Below are 19206 nucleotides of genomic sequence, written 5' to 3'. Positions count from 1 at the left end.
TCATAGTAAATTCAGAAATTTGCAAATAATAGCATTTCCGATCACCAGGACTTATTCGAGGTACATTTATTTCCCAGAAACTATTGTCAAAGATTCTTACAGGTTGTTTTTCCTTTGGGCCCTACATTTCTATTAGAGCCCCATGCTAAATGGAGGAAGGGTATATCAGACAGCACTGCACCTGCCCTGTCCTCTGAAGGGACATATGCCCCTCTGTGCACCATGCTCTTTGCACTGCTGCTTTGTAGAAATTTCCTAGGCCTCAGGAAAATCGAATCATTTCCTGGGGAAACATTCTCACACATATTAAACCAGGCTGGAGCTAATTTTATATCAGCCATTGGCCATTACTTGTAAGTCTTGGGAAAAGCTGTGCAAAGTTCCTTGAAGCTTGGTTCCTTGGGCCTGGAATGAAGAATGGATTTTGTCTGATGATCTGTTGCTATCAACCTACTGGTGATGCTTACGTTATTACATAGCTAGATTGTCACAAGTATCCAAAATGTGAAAAAAGAACCTTTTTTGGGGTTTAAAAGCAGCAATTTTTATTGTTTCCATCAATTCAAGCAAATATGTGCAAGCCAGGCTGTAATACCTGACTCACTGCTTTCTTGTAGTTTAGCGGTAAGCCTCACAAGGACACTGAGCCTGTGAGGCTGTTTGCAGCCACTAAAGCCGAAGTTTTATTTGCCTGCGTGCCCATAGGCCATCAGCAGAGTCCCCACTGTCTGGTCTCCTTTGTTACTCATTGCCCGGCGCCTTTTCTAAGCCTGTGTATCCTGCTCAGCTTGCGGAGGAACATGTTTCTTTGCTTAGGATCTGGTGCCCACAGTGATGTACCCTTAGATAAAAGGGCGTGCACAGAAAGGAGATTAGTGGCTGCCAGGGCTGGGCGAGGGGAGATGGAGAAGGAGTGCTAATGGGCTCGAGGGGCTCTTTCTGGGGTGATGGAAATATTCTGGGGCCAGAAAGTGGCCACACATCTCTGTTCTGGCATGTTCTTCCACCATGAGCGATGTTCTGGCTGGGAGACAGGGGACCGTGGAATGAATCCTCTGAAAATGTGATCTGTGTAAACCCCTTTCATTTCAGTTGTGCATTTTGGGTTATAAATCCCAACGATGAGAAAGATGACCTGCACATGTTACAGGAGATATCATCTTTACTCACTGTTCAAATGTCGGCACAAACTGTAAGTAGTAACATAAAGACAAATACTTGAACACGAAATAGAAAGTACTGTTGCATTTGCATGAAGTAGTAAATTGTTTCTGCGATCTTTAGTTTACTTCCCCTAAAAGTCCCACGCGGTCATTATCTACTAGAGTGTCAACCAGGCTAATAGCTACTCTCCCCAAAAACATTTATGACTGCCACCCCACCAAGATTCTCAGCCTAATTAATCAAATCCTAGAATTTAAGGCAGCAAAATAAATAGTGTATAAAGTTTAGACCTCTTTCCACTTGAATCTGAACCAGTTTGCTAAACAGAAAATGATGTAGAAACAGCAAAGGTGATACACTTGTTAAAAACTTAAGCTTGAACAGCAGCAATCAAGGAATATGACTTTACTCGAGTAGGAGAGGCCAACTGACAGAGAGAAGGAGGGATGTGAGGACTTACTCCAAGAGAGGAAGAAACTGGGGAGGAGAGGAAGAGAGTTTCTTTCTTGGGTGCCTCGTTACATGGAAGGAGACATCAGCACTGGTAAGAGATGTCTTCTGAGCGTCAGACTATGATGACCTGCAAGCACTTTGTGTCTTCTGTTACATTTGATCTCACAATCACCCTATGAGGAAAGCAGTGTCATGATTTTGTTATGCATGTTCGACACCCAAAACTGGAAGAGATTAAATTATTTGCAAGAAGTCATACACAGCCGGTCTCGCTATCACTAAATTCGTCTCTCTCTCTCCCTCTCTCTGACATAACTTTTTAAAAAACTGAATAGACCCTAAAAAACAAGCAGAATTAAAATCATTATAAGGGAAACTCTCTCTATTCAAAATCAAATTGGTATTGTATAAGTAAGAACCAGAATGTAAAATGAAAGATCACAGAAATGCATAGGGACAGAGAAAAACGTGACAGAGAAAGACGTGGGGCAGAGAGCAGGCAGCTCACCTACGAATAAGAGGTGTTCCTAAGGAAGCAGAGCAAATGAAGCTGGTGGAAACAAGCAATATCTAACAGCAGACCATTTTCGGGGTGCAAGAAATGAAGTTTGCACATGAAAAAAGAAAAGCTTTTGCAACGTTTAGGAAAACAAATCCAAGAACACTTATTGAGCACCGAATGCATATGCCTAGCAATACCTTGATAACAAGGGCTTAAAAATAATCCTTTACCTCCAAGGGCTCAATGCTATTCGAAGAAAAAATATGAACAAGGTGATTACATAAAGATGGAAAATTCAGTGATAATCACAACACTGTGTCAGTTCATTGGTGTTGCCTCAAAGTGTGAGAAATGGTTAGTCAGTGGCACTCATGATGGGCCCACTGGGAGAAACAGATTTCAAGAGGATATAAAAATATCAAATATGTTCAAGCACTAGATGGAAACCATATTTCTTCAAGACAGCAGCACAATATCAAGCACTGATAAGAATGGGTAAATATGGTTTCTGGTTTCTACATCAAAATTTCTAGTCCAAGGTAGGAACGGAAAAACCTTGGGACCAGGAAGCTGGTGAGCTGGTGGTAAGTGTGAGTTAAGAGGGATTTGAGTGACATGTGATGGCATGGGAACTCTACCTGGATGTACAGGACATCAAAGAAGGCTTTCATAGAGCATCAAAGATTGTCCTGTTACATAAAACCCTTTAGCTGCTTCTGAGAGGACACTGGACTCCAAGTTGGGGGAAGTGTTGCAAGTTACAGGAGAAATACGGTGGAAATGGGACTTAGGTAGGGGGTAAAAGAAGTCAAAGTTGGTGACTCACCAAACTGTGGATGGTAAGGCGGGGGTGAGTGGCTCCTTCTGTAACTTCTGTAACCTTAGCTTGGTGCCTGTGCTACAAGGATGGAGATAATGAGCCAAAAAGCAGACTCTCTACACTAAATTCATAATCCTCACAAGCAGATCATCGGCTGTTTAATTTTAACCATTATATCTAGGTTTGTAAAAATGAATTAAGATGTATTATGTATGTGCACTAACTCCTCACAATGAATGTGATCATTATGGACTGAAGAAAATATATATAGTTTCAAGTAAGTTTTTAAGTTATACAAAATTAGTCACTATGGAAATTGCAGGTTTATCTGCGTCACAAATTTCCATACATAGTTCTTCCTTAAAAATAGTCCAAGTGGTACAAGACAGAGCTGGAGGAAAGAGACAAGTGGCAAAGGAAAACAACAAATACATCCAGAAAGCATGAAGCAAGAGGACAAAATCAAGTGTAGGCACAATTTTGAAAGCAAACAGTATGCACTTGTGGGAAAAAAAAGAAGTTAAAGAAACAGACAAAGAAAATAATCTCTCTTACTGAGTTACTAAGTGGGAGGGCTTCCTGGATATGTGGCAGCAGTGGTTTGGGCCTGACCCACCTCCCACTGCTGGGTGAAATACTCTGAATCATCCGTGCTGAGACTGAACCATGACAATTCCAGACACACAAGGAGAACTAAGCCCCTTGTCTCTGGAGCAGACATTGATGACCAAAGTCACTCTCCCGTCATGTGCCGACCTGGACCATTTCCCATCTTCTTCTGCAAGACACATTTTAATGTCCCCGTCTCAGTCAGTGGTGCATGGGTCTACCTATGTTTCTAACTAAATTCCTAAAGCACCTCCCCTTCCTGATGCTCCCTTCATCTCCCGTCAAAGTTCTGATGATCCTACCTCCAAAAATCTGCCACCATCACTGCAGTGCAAGCCATGATGACCTCTTAGATTCTCAAGTGGTCTTCCTCACTGTATGCTCTCCTCTTTTCATCTCCTGAATATTTTCACTGAGTACCAGATTATGTGTGCTTGTAACTCTTACCAGGATGGACATACAGCAGTGTCCAAGGACGTGATCCCTAGTTTGATGGAGCCTGTTTATATTTAGTTAGGGGAACCAACAAACAGCATGGGCTTATATGACGTAACCTCAGGGAGCTGTGTGCTGGGGGATGACCACGCGAGATGAGGACAGGCGCTAGTGCAGGTAACCTCATGGAGAGGGTCATCTGTGCAGATCTCCGAGGAAGTGACACTGGAACAGAATGAGTAGCAGTCATGGTGGGATGTAGGATAGGATCCTCTCGGTGGAACAGCAAGAACCAAGGCCCTGTTAAAGAGGAACTGGGAAGGAGAAAACACACCAAGGCGACTCGTGTGGACACAAGTGCGAGGGAGGCGGGTGAGCAGGCATTTCAGCCTGCAGTCACACAGGAGGTGGCAGGGACACCGACCTTGCATTTCTCTAAGCGTACACACTTTGACTAAAGGAATAATGATATGATTCTTAATTTAAAAATTTATATTTTAGAACAGAGATGGTGTACCTTTCTTTTGGTGACTGCAACCTAAAACCCATTTATTGATTGCAAAGGGCCAACACTGTAGTTAAACCTGACTAATGAGGCTTCAGCTTAAAAAACAACTGATACGTTAGCATCCTTTGTTTTAAAGGAACAAAGACCATCACTTGTGTGCTGTAGGTTTGTCATCACTGTTTTGAAGATGATGCTGAGTCTGTGAAGAAAAGCGACAGCAGGATGACAGTGGAAAAAAAAGACCCGAGGAGAGAATAGTGTGTCAATCATCTTTCTATTGGTAGACAAAATGCCTGACATGCACGATTGAAAAGAGGAAGGGCTGCTTTGGGCTCTGGGTTTCGGAGGCTTCAGTTCACAGGGGACTGACCACAGGACAGAAAGGTCACTAAGGGAAGGCACTGCAAAAAGCCCAGGGCAGCCTGAAAGGACAAAGCAGAAGAGCCCCAGAGAGAGGGGCCACGGGCCAGAGATAGCCACCAAGATCACGTACCGTGACCCAGCAGCACACCCCAAAGCGTGCTTCACTCACCTCCTAGGTGTCTCCTGGGACGCTCAGGTTGACCATCAGTGTTGACCACTGCACGTTGTTTCCTTTGGAAGTGGAACTAATTAAGCAGCATTTTAAAGGCGTTTTCTGAGAATAAGAGGATACTAACATCGTGGGTACCTCACAGGAAACTTTTCATAAAGCAGCGTAATCCTCTTCTGCACTTTATTAAGTGGGGGCTAATGAAGCAGTTGGGCGTTTCTTTTCCGCTTAATGCTCTTGCAGGTCATCATGGTCGTTTGTCACTGTTGGTTGTCACTATTCAGGGTTCTGACATAAGGCACAGAAGATGAGGCAGGCGCTACGGAAACAGAATGGGTGGCGGGGCTTGGATTCAATATTTCTGAATAAAATGAATCACATAATGTGCAGCAAGTTTTGCTGTGATTAATGTTGTGCATTTTGGTAGAGTTTTCTGCCTTCTCAGTATTTTAACTTTTCTAAATAGAAAATAATTTTGCTACACTTAAAGACATTTTCATTGTTTAAGATCCAAGGAATACCTAAATACAGCAACTATACTTTTATTTAAACAATTTTTATATCTAAGTGAACATAAACACACACATCTTTTTAAAGCAAGAAAGCTCACACTTGTTAGCATTATAAAACTGGCTTTTTTAGTAATATACTGTTATTTACCTCCACAGGGAACATACTCATCTTTTGCTATTAAACAAAACATTAAAACAAAATAGAACAAAGTCTTCTGCATATCCCATTGAATGGATAGAACATCTTTCTTGTAACTACTTCTGGGATGGCTTACAGTTGTCTGTTTCCTATTCTTACTAATAATTTTAGTAATTCAAAGAATATTCAGGGCTCTATATTATTTGTATGTGTGTGATTATTTTTTTAGATTGGTTTCCTACAAGTACTAGTGTTAGGTCAAAAGATGTGCACGTTGAAAATCACTGTAGAGACTGAAAAATTGTCTTATCCAATTATTTACAGACGTAAAGTTTCAGTGTCACACAGAGAAGGTAATGTTCCTCTCTCTAAAAACAGATTGGTTTATTACTGTATGTTTGACTTTTGCTTTTGAATTTTGGAGGGCTCTTGAGCAGAGGTGAGGCAGAGCATGAGAATTTAGTTTTATAAACTCTGTCAGTCTCTTCAAACTTGTTGTTTGGTATGGACAGAGACTCTTTTCTTTCTTCTATAGCATATTCTGCAAATACACACTTACTGCTCTTAGTAATCAACTTGTTCCTTAGATTGCTTTGTTAAACCAATCTTGATTGATTGATTGATTGATTGACCCTGGAACTGAGCTCAGGGTCTTCACACTGAGCTCCAGTCCCAACATCACTCACACCCCTTTTAAGTTTGTATCATGAGATGAACCTCAAGAAGTGGCAAAGTTGCACAGACTGGGCTTAAACTGTGACCTTCCATATCTTCCTCCCAGAACGGATTCCAGGATTCCAGCCATGCTCTCCCACATCACCCCTAACAGTGATTTAAAAGACAACGTGACCCTAATATGTAGATTTTATGATAGCATAATTTATGTTTAATTTCTATTTTTGTTATTTTTATGGCTCAATGAATATGATAGTAATTTAGTGAGCTTTCTTATAGCTATCATGTATGGGAAAGTACAACTTCTATTTGCTGTTTCTTTATTTAATCCTTGATACCTGTATTTACTTTTGTGTATCTATTTATTTTGTCCATTAGAGGGAGATAGCACTAAATTCTCCAAAAATGATTATGCATTTCTCAATTTCTGCTTGTGTATTACATGAAATTTATTTTAAATGTTTCAAAGCAATATAAATATTTTAAAATACTATAGCCTTTGGGTGAATCAATATATATGTCTTATTTTGTCTAGTTTATAACCTTTCCCCTTTTGCATCCTGTTTAATCTTATTTTAACTCTTAAAAAGTCAGATTTACATCTTTGTTCAGTTATTTGTGGATTCTTTCCTATTATATTCCCTGTTCTCTTGAGAAGAAATTTGTTGATCTCCCCCTGCACCCTCCTTGGCCATCCAATGTTTCACTCCTATGTGTATAGTTGGAGGATGTTGGGGGTTTCTTGGCTATGTCTTTGCTGTTACTGATTTTCTTTATATCTATGGACATTGTGCCTCTCTCCCTGAGTGACTGTGTCTGATTTCAGACATTAAACACAGCAGACCCTGAACTAGCCCCACATGAACATCACGGATTCAAAAAGCTCAAGGAACATCCTCTTGCCTTGAATCTTGTACACATGACAAGCATCAGACACACCACACATGATCCCCTATTTTTTTTTTAATTTTATTTAAGGAGAAAAGGAAAAAAAAAGCAGGGAAAGGGTACAAGTTATACAGATTTACAGAAAAAAAATGAACAGTAGGAAATCACTAGTTAATGGATTACATATTGTCATCTTAGAAATAATTGTTCAAGTCACAAAATTAAAGCTTGTAAAGTGGACATTCCATCAACGATACTGCAAACAGTTCTGTTCATTGATCCAATAAAACTCTGTGATATCATTTTCTATCTTATACACTTAAATATACATGCAGTTATATAGTTTGGAGCACTTTCTTTTCCTCTCTTTTGTACCATGACTATTACACATTTTGGGTTTCATTGCTCCCACGGTTCTTATTACTTTTTTGGAAGAGAGTAAAACCAAATGTGACATAACAGAACAGAATCGGTCAAGTCAAAAGGGTGGACATAATAGATAATGTAAAAACATAATACAAGGTGATCAACAATGGTTACTATAATGCCTCCCGCTATCTCTAATAGAATTGCCTATATCGTTAGTTATAATACAATTGAACAAAACAGTAAAGAATAAAACCAACAAAACCAAAACATTGGAGACATTGTAGGTCTTCAAAAGTAGATAAAAGTCAACAAGAATGGGCGTCATAATGAATCTCATTATCTTCACAGCTGATGCCTAAACTTTCGAACCTGATACTATCCAGCAAAACAGAATAGGGGAACATCAGTTAAAAACCAGATGGTGAGAGTAATACAGGGCTTTAAATCAAAGTAATGAAAAGTCAAAGTGGGTTACTATAATATATCCTGCTATTTTTTTCCTTTAATTAAAAGGATAAAGATAAAAAAGTAAATAATGGAGTGGAGATTGAGATAAAAGAGGGCATAACAACGAAACAGCGCAGATCAAAACATAACCATTTAAGCAGAATAGTGTTTCACCACCAGATAATTCTAACCTAAAAGTAGTTACTATATTGTCTTTTTTTGAAATCCTTGAGTACAACTTCGTATACTGTAGCATTAAGTATATCAAAACGATGTAAAACCATTCAAGAGAATGACAGCATTACAGAGTATTTAGAATTGACTAACAGAAAATGAATAATGGTTTCTGTATAATCTCCTTGTCTTTACAAGGTTTTTGCTTATACTATCGTACATAATAAAATCCAGTAAGATACAACCTATTTAGACCATTGGAGACAGAAGGACAAAAGCTAGATGAGACTTCAAAACAAGATGATACTAAATCAGTATTACCTATTAAGATGTCATTTTCTCCAAAATAGCTATTCCTATCATCCAATCTTCTCTGCCTCATTTCTGTTGAGCTCTTTTTCTGTCAGTAGCTGTCAGTTTGTCTTCTTCATTTTGTTCTCTGCTCCATTCGTTGTGGCCTCCCTGCCATTATTTCTGGATTCTTTGTATTTTTCTTTTTTTAAAATATCCTGCAATACTCTCTGTAGAGTTGAATTGGTGGTTGCAAATTCCCCCAGTTCCTCTTTATCCTGGAAGCACCTTGTTTTTCCATCAATTTCCAGGGACAGTTGTGCAGGATATCTCAATCTTGGCTGGAGATTATTATCTTTCAAAGCTTGAATTATTTGCCCCCATGCTCTTCGTGATTTGATGGTTTGTGCCGAGAAATCTGCTGTAATTCTGATGGGTGTTCCCTTGTAAGTGGTCTGTTTCTTGTCTCTGACAGCTTTTAATATTCTGTTCTTGTATTGAATTTCTGGAATTTTTATTATTATATGCCTGGGTGTTGGTCTGTTTGGGTTGTAGGTAGCTGGGGTCCTGAATGCCTCATACATCTGAGTATCTTTACCTTTTGCTAAATTAGGAAAATTCTCCTGGATTATTTCTGTGAGTAGCTTTTGTAGTTCACTTGTTTGTGTCCCTACTTCTTCTTTTATGTTCTTAATCCTTAAGTTATGGATCCTCTTATCATCTTCTTGTCTTTGTATTATTGCTGTTTGTTTCTTTGTTATTTTTAAGAAGTTTTTCATTTCATTCTCCCATATTACAAGTCTGCCCTCCAGTTCAGATAGTCTGTCCTTAGTTTCTTTCAAGCTGTTATGCCAGTCTTCTATAGACTTCTTGGTATCTTGGTAGTCCCTTTGATCCTGCTTCACGTATTCTATGGTTTCTCTGTTTTCTCCATCAAACAATTCTCCCCTTTTTTTCTGTTCTTCCATTCCATCGCCTGTTTTTTCTTGGGTGGTACTTAGCATTTCTCTAACTATTCTGCATACTTCTAGCTTCAGGTCGTTGATAACTTCATTCCTGAATTGGTCTATGAGGCTCTCTATATGGTGCCTTATGTATATTGGTGCGGTGTCTGCTATTGCCTGTTTCTCAGAATTGGGGGCCGAGGAGCCTTTCTTGTTGCTGCCTCTTCCCATATTCTCTGTTCCTTATATATGCAAGCTTATATAAGAGGCCCAGCTTCTCTCCCAGTCAGCCACAGTCTGATCGAATTGCGCCAGTTAGGTGTTCCCGCTCACCGCTGCGCACCAGGGAGTTACGGACCAGGCAGCCTACGCGGGAGTCGCCCCTCTGGGCCACCGTCAGGCTCTGGGATCTGGGTTGGGACAGCCTACCAGGTCCGCCGGCAGCGTCACGCAGGCCAGGCACTTTTCACCAATCCCGCCCAAGAGGGGGATGTGTGGCTGGAGTCGCCACCACGCCCTGCTCCCGCAGGACTGCTCGGGCCCAGAAAGTCCTCCGCTGGAGTCAAACTGTGGTAGAGTGTCAGTTTCTCTCACTCACCTCACCACAAGTCAGTGCACGCCTCCCTGCCGTTCGCAGATTGCTGTTCTCAGAGCTTCTGCGTGTCTCTCTCCTTGCTGAGCCACTGTAAAGGCAGCCAGCCGCCGCGCGGCGGGAAACCCAAATAGCGGCTTACAGTGGCGCGGGGTCCAGCTCCACACCGAGGCTTTTCTGTTCCTGTTTTAGCACCAGGACTGCATTCCAAGTTGGTTTCTCTCAGCCCAGTTCGTTCCTGAGTCAGCAGAGCATATCTCCACCTGCTTATGTCTCCTTAGTCCGCACCATTCCTGGCTTCTGAGCCGAGTCTTTCAGAGAGCCTCCGGTAGTTGCTGTTATCTGTCCGCCATGTTCTTCCGGAAGTCCGATCCCCTATTTTGTAGTTAACATGTGTTCTGTTAGATGTCTGAGAACACTCAAAAGTTCCCCCAGTAGTTCAGGGATTATTTCATTCAGAATGACCACCATAATGACTTTTGCAAAAGTGTGGTGTCATTTCTATCATTTATATTATTTCCTTTGTTCCATTTTGTCCTCTTTATATTGATACAGCTTTTTAATGTAAGTTGACCTCCCTAAGTTTTGTACTAAATGTTTTCATTAATACTTCTTAAACAAGTGGTATCTGTATCTATATGAGCTTACCAAAATTACGTAACTAGAAAAACCGCAGAGTAAAAATCTAGGACAGTGCACTGGTATACCATGAAACCGTAGCTACTATGAACTGGTGAGACGGTTGCTCTAACTTTACTCGCATTTGATGCTGAAAATATGCCATACTGGAGGATTCTGCATGTGTGTCTTTTTCTCTATTGAAATATAAGCAATTTTCTAAAAATGTTCTTTTTTTTAAAAATTTTATTTAAGAAGAAAAAGAGAAAAACACAAAACAAAACAAAGCGGTGTAAGGGTACACGTAATACAGAACTACAAAAAAAAACATAACAGTAAGAAATCATCTGTTAATAGATTACATATTATCATCTTGGAAATAGTTGCTCAAATCACAGTATCAAAGAATACAAAGTAGACATTCAAACAGAAAGACTGCAAACAGCTGTGTTCAATGATCCAAAAACATTAATATAGTCAGCTATTTAACACCCCTAAACACACTTGCTGTTATATCCGTTAGAGCTCTTTTTATTCCCCCTCTCTTTTTTACAACAAAATTTACACATTTTGGATTTTATTACTCCTTAGTTCTTATTACTTTTTTTGGGTGGGGGAGAGAATAAAGTCAAATATGGCAAAACAAAGCTGTCAGTCAAAACCAAGGATAGACATAGCACATGATGTAAAACAGAGTACAAGGTTATCAACAATGTCTCTTGTTTCCTTAAAAAGAACTGTCCATCTCATTAGATATTATAAAGTTGAACAAAACAGTAGAGAACAAGACCAATATTATAAACATTACAGGACTTCCAAAGGAGACAATAGTCAAACCAGAATGGGCAACTTAGTGAATCTTATTGCCTTCAAAGTAGTTGCCTATACCATCAAACTTGATACTATCATACAGAATGGAACAGAGTCTAATCAGTCAAAACAAGATCGTGGGAGTATTACAGGACTTCAAAACAAGTTAATAGGAAATCAGAAAAAGTTACTATTATATATCCTAATATTTTTAATTTTTCCCCTTAATTAAAACAAACATAAGAAATAACTAAATAATTTTTTTTAAAGAATAAGGGAGAGATTGAGATAAAACAGGACATAACAATATAACAATAGAGGTCAAAGCATGACTGTTAAAATGTTCTTAATTTTAATGAAATGATTATTCTCGAGGAGAGGACACGTTCACACTCGTCTCCGGCTGCCCTCTCCCCTGCGCTGTTCTTGCACATGCCATCATTAAATCCGAGCCTGAGACTGGGTGACTCGTGAGCACTGGGAGCTTTTTCAGCTCATGGTCCTGGAGGCCTGCAGTTCCACAGCGGGTGGGGCCTTGGCGCTCTGTGGTCCCCTGGAAGAGGGCGGGATCCACGGGAGCGTGACAGGAAGGCGATGAACTCACTTGCAGAACTAACCCCTTCCACGGTATGGAGTACACTGGTAAAGGGGGCGCTAAGCCGTTCAAGAAATTCTGTCCTCTGGTCACCTCCTGAAGGTCCTGCTCTCAGGGTTGTCACACTGTACCCCAAATTTCCAGCATAAGGACTTCGGGGTTCACATGTACATGACAGTAGTCAGCTGACTGCAGGATGTGCTGACATACCTCTCCAGTTCTGTGCTAAGGGCGCAAGGCTTTCCTGCACAAATGCCACTGTCCTTCCCGCTAAGCACTGAAGTCACTGTACATCCTCTCTGTCGGATACCAACCGCAAGAAGCCTATTGGTCTCGTCTGATTTAAAGTTCTCCAAGTGTCACCCCATGAAGGACTTATCTCTGCTCACTTTTTGCTGCCACCCTTTAATTTATTAAATGTGGGTTTAAAGCTCTCCCAAGGTCCTTGGCCAAGCAACAGTGGTCATTTGTGTTTGGCAGTGCTGGTGCTTTCCTGTGCTTTGCTTTTCCATGGTTCTAATTATGTTTGTTATCTGTCTCTTAGAAAGCACTGAAATTGCCTGGTTTGTTAATGACATTGGTAGAGTCATTTATTTCAGAGCACATTTCATACTTTTCCGTGTGATTTGCATATGATTGGGGAAGGAGTAGAGTCAAATGCTTATGGATCATCTGCACCAATCACTTCCACATAAATATGTCTTATAATTAGAAAGAATAGCCTTATCAAAGTGTGGCTCTAATAAAAATACTAATCACTATTTTGTCCTTCCAAAACTAGTCGAGCAAAATCTAACACGGCTCCTGCGTGCTTTCAGGGACGACCTCTCTGTGTAGAGCTGATGAATATTTGATACTCGTGATAAAGGTTAAATGTTTTTATGAATAACTAGTTAATGGCTGAATTGGTATCATCACCTTGCACAAGTAGAGAACAAGGAGAACCAAACTTGGGTGGACGTAAATAGGAAAGAGTACTTCGAGAGGAGAGATTTTATTAGACTTTCTGTGTGTTTCTTAGAGCTGCAAATGCAGCCCTCGGAAGTGAGTGGAGGGGGCTGGCTGGGTCCACGGCCCTAGCCGCCCTTCCACCAAGTGGCATCAGGCAGAACCAGCTGCATTCATGGGGCTGGTTGTGCTGCAGGGCTGCTATGTATATCAGAAGTATAATCTGTCCTGTAGTCAAGGAAAAACTGAGGCTTGCTCTTTCCCCAGTTCCGCAGGCTGTTATTTCCCAAGCATTGTTTAGAACTCTTATAATTTTGTTAGCCAGAATTTCAAGAAAATAATGTCCTTGGGTATCTGTATTTATTTTTTGGTCAACCTTGATTAACCAGAACTTTGAGGTCTCTGCCCTTGCTTTTGCTTCTGGTTAGGCTTCTGTCTTAAAATGAAGGGCAAATCTTGGCAAAATGCATGAGATTTTGTTTAACATAATGCATATACATCTGTGTCACACACACACACACACATACACACACACACACACACACCAAAGGGCCAGTTAAGCTTCTGTGAAATCATTTCTGTTTTTGTGCCCGAAGCAGTGAGAAATGTTGCTATGCTCAAAAGGATGTCTTTAGGGATATGCAAGATAACCAATTGTCAACTTAACTGTTGCTCCTGAAACTCTCCTGACCCATCAGGGCTGGGTTAGCCAGCTCTGAAAGGCATTGTGTGATAGGAACTTTATCACAGAACTAGTGCCACCAGCGCCTGGTGACCTGGCAGAAAGGGAAATCCACACACTGATCATTCTCCTCTTTGCTCTTTCTTTTCCTCCTGGTGCTCATAAAACAGCAGGGTCCAGGCATCAGCCAAGAGGCTGAGGAACGTTGTACTGAATTTGAGAGGCCACGGTCTGAGGACCGAGAGCACAGTGGAGAAGGGAGGATCAAGTGGCTGATGGAGAAGCCTGGGACACTTTCCTTAGCTTGAGAAGATGTTGCTATCGTTTGATGGCCACTTCAATCCCATTTTATCCCACATCCATGTGGAATTGCTGTTGTTTATATTAGTAGCACTTATGGCCTGAAGATGACTGATTTCAATTTCTGCTGTTTCTCTAAACTTAGTCTGTGGGATACTTGGGGTCACAGCTCTGTTCTGGAAACAGTGAATCTCTGTTTTCAGACTATGTAAAAATACCTATTTACTAGTGTCTGTGTGGTTAGAAAATCCAACTTAGGTCATAGCTAATATGTAGTAATGGAGCTGGAATTAAAACTGTACTTTAGCTTCATGCATCACGGTTTTCAATTGTCTAAAATTCAAGCTTTCTATTGTACCTTCCTGAATTTGATTCTTACCTTTTCTGTTTACTCTAGAGCCAATCGTTTAAAGCTTTTCAGTGGAGCAATCCTCCCCTCATTTCCTTGTTTCTTTCTCTTTCATTCATCTGTGATACTTTAATCTCTTGTTTGCCAGAATCACAAGGTTTTTTTTTTAACCACTTGAATCCACGCATATGGAGATCCTCAATCTAGACAGTAAGGAATATTTTTCTCTAGAAGGAAGTCAATATCTATAAGGGAATTATGTGTCTTACAACAATGCTGTTGAAACTGCAATTTTTCATGCATTATTTTTCTATTTCTATTTTAATTTTTTAGGATCCTCTAGGGTCAATCTTTGCTCGTTTCCTGAAGAAATCACCATAATTTTCGTTCTTATTTTTCACAATAGATGACTGCTTCTTATCTCACTGAGAAACTAATAATGATTACACATGAGATTTCTTAACTACTTTCATACTAGGTAAAAATCATCAATATTTTCATCTTGCCTTGTCTTTTTTCCTATGGATTTCATTCAGTGAAATCCAATAGGGCTTCATTTGAGCACCTACAATATACAGGGTGGTGCAGATATAAAGATTAATTGTATACAAAATGGCAGTTACCATATCTGGCCCAACTTGTGAGAAGAAGAGGAAGAAGAAGACAAACTACATCAGTGCAAGAAAAATATGTGCCACTTCAGGGCTGTCGGCAAGGTGCTGTTGATTCAGGGGGGCCCAGTTACCATCCCTGGGGAAATATGGCATGATACAGAGGTGCATGCATTTTCTTGGTCTCTCTGCTAATCTCTTCTGGGTTCCTCCTTTATGTGCCTCACAAAAGTTCTTTCCACTTCATTTGAACATTTTGGAACCTCTATGACATCTATAAGATGTTTACATATTTGGCAAGATGTATTGGTTTATTTTGTTACAATAACAAAATTCCCAAGGCTGGATACCTTGCAAAGAAAAGAGGTTTATCTGCCTTATGGTCTTGGAGGTTGACTCTCAAATCAGCATGGGTCTGTCTTTGGTTACACCATCATGGCAGTACCGCGTTTATACCATCATGGGTGTATTTAGTTATAGCATTGTGTGAGTACTTTGGTTATATCATCATGAAATTTCCACTGAATTTCTTTACTGTTCCAGTCACTTTCTGAGTTTAAATAACATGCCTCTAAAGTTTTGTCTAACCCCTTGCCCATGGGCGCTTTGCTTGTTCATCTCTTTTTGTGCCATATTTGTATCTCCGTTATAATAAACAGGACTCTGGGAAATGGTTTTTATGTTTTTCATCTTAGCTTCTTGAGTGGAAAGCCTGCAACTTACGCCTCTTTACACACACTGTCTAGCACATTGAGGGGTTCAGGAATCACACTGCCTGCACTGAAATGTGTATACGTGTTGGCATCCACAGACAGCGCACACACTTAAAGTGAAGACTGGACTTCATTTATTGGCTGAATAGTGTTCAGATTTGTGAGTCCATTGGAACTCAATTTCCTCAGCTATAAATGGACATTATAATGCCCTACCAACTTTTATCACTGTTGTGGAAAGATCTATGTGAAATTTCTTTTAGAAAGATAATCTAATATAAATAAGCATTATTATAAACCATGATGTCTATAGAAAACTTAGTGAACCCTTTAATTCTATGAACTAAAATTTTTATTTATTCAATTTTATTTATTCAATAGCTCCATAGAAATGCTGCCTGAGACTGTCACACTGCTGCAAGCACAAGAACAAAACAACAGGACACTCACCACCACCATCACTGCCAAACAACAATGAAGAGAAAAACAAACAAAAACACAGCGCGGACAACAGGAGGTGCTCAGACACGCAGGCTTCTGCAGCATGGGCTTTGAATAAGACCATCACATTTTGTCTAACTTAAGGAGAAGGTTCTGGAAACAGAAGGGTAACATAGAGCTGCATGTTTCATTCATTCTCTTCTGAGAAATATTTCTTATGCGCCAGATGAGGTAATTGAGAAGCACAAATTTGCTGACTAATCAGTTGGGAAGTAAATTTTCCTGCTAGTCAAATGGATTAGTTAGGATGTGCGGGAACACATGTGCATGCAGGGTGCAGCCCAGACAGAAGCAGTGCTCCTGAGATGCTGCATGTGAACTATGGAGTTTGGAGGAAGGCCGGGGTCAGACTTTCCCTTTTGGGTTATTCTTAACCTTCTAAGCATGCTGCTTCACTTAAGAAAATGAATGTGGAATTTTTAGCTGATTTTTTTAATGGCTTAGAGGTGTAATGTGAAGACTTTATTTTGTACCTGCCTCTTAGTAGAGACTATGTGATATCCTCTGGATTAAAACTAACTTTAAAATTTCAACTATCAAACTCAAGTTCTGGCAACCGATCCTTTCCAGTGCTTTGATTTATACAGTCAGATTCACAGCCAGTTCACAGGCTGTGGGACTTAAACCAAAGCAAATTTCTCCACTAGCTCATTGCAATGCTTTTGATGCAAGTCTCATTACCATCAATTTGTCAGAGGCTAAGCTTCTACCCGAGACACATAAAATGTGGGATTCCCCAGTGTTAGCCCTGCACTGTGGCTCCCAGGCTATAGCGTGTGGTGTCTGGTTCTGAGGGCCGTGCTTCCTATATGCCTAGGACACCAGGTCCACTGAGTATTAGGAGAAAAGCTGCTCCATGCGTTTCTGTAGTTTCTTGATGTGCTTTGTTTAGCTTCTCTGGATTTCCCTTGCCTCTATATTCTGATCTTAGTTTGCTATGGCCCAAGTTAATAAAAGCCAAAGGATGGAGGCAGATTGTGTTTTGAGAACTATAGAACACTGGACCCCCTCCCCTCATACCACACCTGGAGAGACTTGTGTGATTTAGAGACCCTGTCCTTCCCCACCATCCTGAAAGTCTTAGCACGGAGACCAGCCCTCCCTTAGACACAGTGTGACACTGCCTTTCATTCTCTAATTGGGCTGAGAGCCTCTCTTTCCTCCCTGCAGATTTTAACCTTCATCTGGGCAGGGCCTGGGTCTGCTTCCTCCTTCACTGCCAGCTGACAGCGCTGAGCTGGTGCCCCTGCTAGTCGTCTGTCATTAGCTATTTAACCAGCAGAGTTAATAGGTAAGAAGGACACACAAGCCTTTAAAAGCCTAAATGTCTTATTTGTAGGAAATTCTCCGAGTGCGTATTATGTACCAGGCGTTGTGTTGAATTATCCATGTAGTCATTAAAACGGACTTGGGAAGTGAGTCCTTTGTTGATTTGGCTGGGAAGACTGGGGTTTCCTCATGCCATGCCGCTATTTAGTGACAGGAGGGACCTGAATTTGAGCCAGAGCTGAATTTATACAGAAATGTAAGATATTTAGCCACAACCTGAGTGGGAAGGTGGCTGCACTGTGGCTCCCAGACACCACCAACCAAACCCCTCTGGAAACAAACAAGGAGTTTTGATCGGTAAGCTTGTCTTTTCTCTCAGGAAGTTAGTCAGGGGATGAAAGTCTGAACCCAAAGCCAGCAGATGTATCCTGGTGTCCTCACTACTAGCCAGTTGCATCCCAAAGCTAGGGATAGAGTCGTGGTTACAAAGCAGACTTGGTGGCTGAGGATTGTCACAAGTTCGAGGCCAGACTTGGCTACATATTGAGTTCAGAGTTCAACCTGAGTTTTATAGCAAAACTCTATCTCAAAAAAAAAAAAAAAATCCACCTTAAAAACAAAACAAAACAACATGGACTCCAACACCAGACTGCTTTGACTTGAAGGCCAGCTCTGCCTCTCCCCACCTGCGAGGTCAGTAAAAGGTAGTTTTTTCACTTCTAGCTTCCACAAATGCCAAGTGATGATTAATAGCAGTAACTGTCCATAAGGTTAAGCAAACACACATGTCCCGGTGAGCCCCGGGATTGTATGGAATATCTATTCAGTGGATTTAGCTTTTCTTTCCTTGTTTTTTTAGTAGAGCATGTTCTTCATGAAATCAGGGATTTTTACCTTGCTGTGCTCCCTGGCGTATCTGAAGACTTTAGAACTGTTTTCCAGCACACCATGAACACACAAGGTTCCTGCCACATGTGTGGCAGGAGCGCTTTCAAGTCTCAGAGACTCTGCGATCTCCTCTATAATTTGGAAACAGCGGCTCGTGTCTTACACAGCTCCCCACACTGGTGCGGTGGCCAGACAGGATGCGGACTTCCTGAAGTCCTTCAGAAAAGTCTCAGAGGCGGGGAGGAAAAACTCTGCAACCTTTGCTTTGGTTATTTTCAGTAGGCAGAATGGCCCAGAAGAGAAAGCGTTAATGTAAATGTCCGTAAGGTACAGATGGTGCTTGTGAAGAAACAGCCTATTTTTCAATTTGTAGAAATGATTAGCTCGCATCCCACTGTGTCCACTGCATGGGCCACTGCTACTTGTAATTCGTGCCAATAGGATGGAGGGATGGACTTTAATGAGGGCCTGTGTTTTCTAATCATGGGCAACGTTGTGGGAACTGCCAGAGGGGGTGGGGAAGGTGAAAGATAATTGGGGGTTCAGAAAACGGGGCTGTTCCTTGGGGACAGAAGGGTGCTTTGCTGCCTTCCCAGTCAAAGCTGATATTCTAGTTCTCACTTGCAAGAGGAGGGCAGGAGGGTTCGCGATTATCAAAGCTCAGTGGTAGAGTGAAGCTCCCAGGTACCCACTATAAGGTCGGGTGGTCTAGATTTGCCACTTACCAGAGGGAACTTTAATTCTGCTTCCTCATTTTCAAGCTAAGGAAACCAAATATATTTCTGTTATTGTGTGGCTGTAGTATAAAGAATGTTAATGCAAGTAAAGAGATGAGGTTAATGCTGTGCATAGCTGAAGCTCTCAGATT

General features: G+C 40.9%; 1 long non-coding RNA gene across 1 annotated transcript; it reads left to right on the top strand.

Annotated features, from left to right (window-relative positions):
- Window positions 1-374: 374 nt before the first annotated feature.
- Window positions 375-18934, top strand: LOC134474798 (uncharacterized). The gene is made up of 3 exons (XR_010045645.1): window positions 375-456; window positions 1093-1192; window positions 16062-18934. It is a non-coding gene; the product is annotated as an uncharacterized LOC134474798 (long non-coding RNA).
- Window positions 18935-19206: the final 272 nt, after the last annotated feature.

Source organism: Cavia porcellus, unplaced genomic scaffold (assembly GCF_034190915.1).
Source record: "Cavia porcellus strain 051 isolate PalLab524CR breed Dunkin Hartley unplaced genomic scaffold, mCavPor4.1 scaffold_1, whole genome shotgun sequence".
NCBI lineage: Eukaryota > Metazoa > Chordata > Mammalia > Rodentia > Caviidae > Cavia > Cavia porcellus.
The sequence above is the reverse complement of the archived record's forward strand: the minus strand, read 5'-3'. Positions and strand labels throughout refer to the sequence as shown.